At 47.5% G+C, this 5,000-nt stretch overlaps 1 protein-coding gene across 1 annotated transcript in view; it reads left to right on the top strand.

The window, feature by feature from the left end:
- The window catches only part of agap2 (ArfGAP with GTPase domain, ankyrin repeat and PH domain 2), a 31,395-nt gene that overhangs the window by 6,722 nt on the left and 19,673 nt on the right, over window positions 1-5,000 (top strand).

Below are 5,000 nucleotides of genomic sequence, written 5' to 3'. Positions count from 1 at the left end.
CAGCGGCCCGTGAGCCTGCTCAAGGCACACACAGGCGGCGGCGTGGCCATCGCCCACCGCGGCCGCGACTCCAGGGACGGCGTGAGGGAGCAGCGCAGCCCCACCTCCTCGGCCCAGAGCCTGGACCGCAAGGACACCCGCATGACCGCGGCGGGGCGCTCCCCCGGCCCCTGCCGGGCGTCGTGGGCCGAGGCGCCCAGCAGGCCGGCCGAGGGATGGAGGGACGAGACTGAGACCCCGAGACCCCGAGCCGGGATAATGCTGGAGATCGGAGGAGGTGGCGGTGGCGGTGGGGCGGCGGCCGCCGCCATGAGAGACGTCCCGAGGAAGGACAGGCTGAACAAGACGAGTTCGGCCTCTCTGCCCGCCCCCGCCCAGCAGGCGCCCAGCAACAACAACAAGCCGACGCAACGCAAGGGGAAGAGCCGCACGCTGGACAACAGCGACCTGAGCAGCCTCTCCGAGGACCTGGGGCTGGTCAGGGAGGCCCAGGCGTCGCAGCAGCAGCAGCAGGGCCAAGGCCAAGGCCTCCAGGCCGCCCCGCGAGGCTCCGCCACCAAGGACAGGAAGATGCTCAAGTTCATCAGCGGCATTTTCACCAAGAGCAGTTCGGCGGGGTCGGCGGCGGGGTCGTCCTCCTGCGCCGTGCCTCCCGTCTATATACAGCGAGACTCCAGTGAGGAGGAAGGTACAGTATATATACAGTATGCCTCTGAGGGCATGTGATGAAAACAGACAGACGCGCGCACGCACGCACACACACACCTTTTCGCTCATCGAGTGCCTTCCACTCATGTCGGCTGTGTCCACAATAACAAAGCGTTATCGGTCACGATGATTCCTGCATATGTAGGCTTCGATTATACACAGCAGGGAGGTCATTATGAGACTTATACCCTGCACTTCAGCCATGCAGATGCATCCCTTAACCCATTCTGACCTGAGATCAGATTCTAAAAAATGTCTTCCAACATCCTGACAGTTTTCCATTCTGACCCGAGATCAGATTCTAAAAAATGTCTTCTACATCCTGACACAGTTTCCTGAAAAAGCCATGTTTCTATGTGTCAGTCGTTCTTCGACTTTTTCAAAAATAGCAGACCTACAAGCTCGTAGCGCGCCACTCGGTGGCACGCTTCGAGCTTGTATAGGTCTGCTATTTTTCAATAGCTATAATAAAGCATAACGTAATGCTATGACACCAAAAGGGGTTCCCGCCCCCAGAATGGGTTAAAGTGAGCTGGGGGAGTGGGGAGGGGTGGTGTATACATTTTTTTACATTTTAACTATGTGTGTCAGGGGGAGATTACCCTACAAACCGTGTGTGACAGCACATTGAGGGTGTCTGTAGACGGAGTTCTTTGATCTGTGTGGACCGACAATGGAGTATAATCTTGGACAGCCTTAATCTAATTCTCCCTCAGAGCGGCAACCGATTTCACACCGCTTGAGGGTGATCTGCGCCGCCAGACAGACACACACACACACACACACACACACACACACACACACACACACACACTGTGCACCACATGGGTTTAAAATCTGTGATGACGCTAATGGGGAGAGCTGGAGCTGTGTTTGGAAGAGCTAATAATGGCATGATCACATATGGTCTACACACTTTACACTGCTTTTATCCCATTCTGACCTGAGATCAGATTCTAAAAGTGTCTTCGATTTTTAAAAAATAGCAGACCTACAAGCTCGTATCGCGCCACTCGGTGGCGCGATATGAGCTTGTAGATCTGCTATTTTTCAATAGCTAAAGCATAACATGATGCCAACACCAAAATGGGTGCCCGGTCAGAATGGGTTATAGGTTGATTTTTAGATGCATTTCTAATCAATTATGTGCCGGGCCAAACAACAAGGTATAAGACAATAATTTAGTCATGGCCCCCCACCCCCCCCCCACCCCACATGGTCCTCCAGACATTTCTGAACATCCCCTAATCCCATTTTTTTAATTCCACCCACTGCATGTTCGATCTACTGTACATGGGACTGGGGTATTCTCTGGTCGGGTTTTGTCGTCTTGCATTCTCTCTCTCTCTCTCTCTCTCTCTCTCTCTCTCTCTCTGTGACTCAAAATGTCAACATGTCAAGTATAGCCTTCTTTTGAGATGCAGGCTCTCTTTATGGGCTGAGTCACTGATCATACATTTTTGTCCATATTTCCAGTTTCCTCCGTGTTTGCACAAAGGACAAAATGCACACGTCGACCGAAGAGGAGAGGCAGAGAGAGAGAATGTGTGGCATTCATTCATTCATTCATTGTGTATTCATGCTGTTAGACACACGCACGCACGGGCACACACGCACGCACACACACACACACGGACACACACTGTGGATCCACTCATCTATAGTGAGTCTATAGTTGACGATACAACGCACAGACCCTGGGCAGGAGGAAGTGTTGCCATGGCAACACAACGGCAGGACTGCTCTGCTGCTGTTGCTGCTTCTGTGGAGAGACAGTCTGATGAAACAGTGTGTGGCGGGGGGGGGGGGGGGGGAGAAACGGTCTAAGCGTGATTGCCTGTTCATGTGTGTCTGCATGTATGCATACGCATATGCATGCGCGCGCGTGCAGAGATGGGCAAAATACATTGAAAATGTATTTTGATACAAAATACAAATACTGGGTCAAAAAATGTATCTAAATACAAAATACAAAATACATCTTCCATCCCAGCGAAATACAAATTACAAAATACAGAAAAAGTATTTCAAATACGTATTTCAAATACATGTATTTCAAATACTGCCCATCTCTGATGGGCAAAATACATTGAAAATGTATTTTGAAAATGTATTTTGATACAAAATACAAATACTGGGTCAAAAAATTTATCTAAATACAAAATACATCTCATTTCTTCCATCCCAGCGAAATACAAATTACAAAATACAAAAAAGTATTTCAAATACGTATTTCAAATACATGTATTTCAAATACTGCCCATCTCTGCGCGCATGTGTGTGTGTGCGTGTGTGTGCGTGTGTCTGTGAATGCGTGCACACACACATCTGTGCTTGTGTTCATATACATTTATAACCAGAGACAGAGGAGAGGGATTCCAAAAATTAAAAAAAAATCTAATGCAGAGACATTTTGCCCTTTTTGAACTATACTGCCATTGTCTATACTTGGAGGTTGCAATGGAGCACGTGCTGCCTGTGACTGGGTTTGAGGAGAGAGAGAGAGAGAGAGAGAGTGGATAACCAGCTTTAACCATACTCTCTATATCTATACCAGGAACAAAGAGGTGATTGAGTCGATGGTGACGAATGAATGACGGGTTCCCCATGCAGGTCTCCGTTGAACTTTTCGTCTTTAACTATAACATTTGAAGGACCACCGTGCATGGCCTCTTCTTCTTCGCTCACATGGTCCCGGACAACACATAAAGGCACCTTTGACATAATGCTTCAGATAGATTGAGAGTGTGTGTGTGTGTGTGTGTGTGTGTGTGTGTGTGTTAGCTGTAAGCTACGTCTTTATTGTGGGAGAAGAGGGAATAATAATTAACAACATTATAAGGTTCTGTCTATATTAAGTAATTATTTCAAACCATGAAACGGTGTGTAATAACTGTTAATATACACCGTAATAACGTTCTGCATTCATAACACAGTTCTCTGACGACTTCTGCTGTTCGGAAATAAAACTATAACATTGCTGCCTTATCCCATTCTGGGCTATAGGGAACCCCTTTTGGTGTTTTAACTATAAGCATAGCTATTGAAAGATTGCAGATCTACAAGCGCGCTTACGAGCTTGTAGGTCTGCTATTTTTGAAAAATCGTGAAAATGCGCACAAATCTTTGAATATATATTCTTTCAGAGTACTTTTTTTAAAATGTGTCGACGTCAGGTCTAAATGGGTTAAACATAGAATATACTGTACCATGATCAATATAGATTACCGTATATAAAAGTAACATTAATGTTGTCAAACCTGATCGGAGCATCTCTACAATACAGCGTTTTCTTTCAGTTCATCATTGAATTTAGAGCAAAAAGGTTTTGCGATTAAGTGCGATTAATCGCGCGATTAACTACGCAAATCATGCGATTAATCGCGATAAAAAAAATGTATCGCCTGACAGCACTAGTATATATACATTCAAAGGTGATCGGGACAGCTGGGGAGGAGGGCACCTTTCTTTTTCTCCCAATCTATACCATAGCCAGGATTTACAAGCTATAGGCTCTGGTTTCATCACCATCCATCTCTGATAGGCGTATCGCCACCGTGACGTATGGACTATATCGCACCAAGCTGCCCTCTGCAGCTTAACCCATTCTGACCTGAGATCAGATTCTAAAAAAATGTCAGTGGTTCTTCGATTTTTTCAAAAATAGCAGACCTACAAGCTCGTAGAGTGGCGCGCTATGAGCTTGTAGATCTGCTATTTTTCAATAGCTAAAGCACGACATGATGCCAACACCAAAATGGGTTCCCGCGCAAAATGGGTTAATTCTGCTCTCATTGCCCCCCCCTCCCTCCCTCCCTCCCTCCCTCTCTCTCTCTCTCTCTTTCAACCTTGGTTGGTCCTTCCCCGCTGTATTTTCTATTTTATTTTGTGTCAGTTTATACCCCACATTGCCGGTGAATTCATGTCTCTCTCTCTCTCTCTCTCTCTCTCTCTCTCTCCCTCGGGGTCCCTCCTCTCCTCCTCCCCCTCTGGAGAGGGGAGAGGAGGGGGCTGCAGCTGGTTATCTGGGTGTTGAGCGTCACATTGCATCAGGGCCATTATACCACTTGTTGTCACAACTGTGTGAGTGTGTGTGTGTGTGTGTGTGTGTGGGGGGGGGGCTTCTTCTACAAGGGCATATTGGCGCCGTCGACGCACGGAAGGCAGCGCCATATCCTCTTCCCTCGTGCAGTTCATTTGAGTTCAACTCCACGGAAACCTGCAGCGGGAAACATTTGAATGGCATTTTGAGACACCTCGTTATTTACCACCTGCCGTTTATCGTACGTGGG

Source organism: Protomyctophum parallelum, assembly GCF_964188405.1.
Source record: "Protomyctophum parallelum genome assembly, chromosome: 7".
NCBI classification, from domain to species: Eukaryota; Metazoa; Chordata; class Actinopteri; order Myctophiformes; family Myctophidae; genus Protomyctophum; species Protomyctophum parallelum.
The sequence above is the reverse complement of the archived record's forward strand: the minus strand, read 5'-3'. Positions and strand labels throughout refer to the sequence as shown.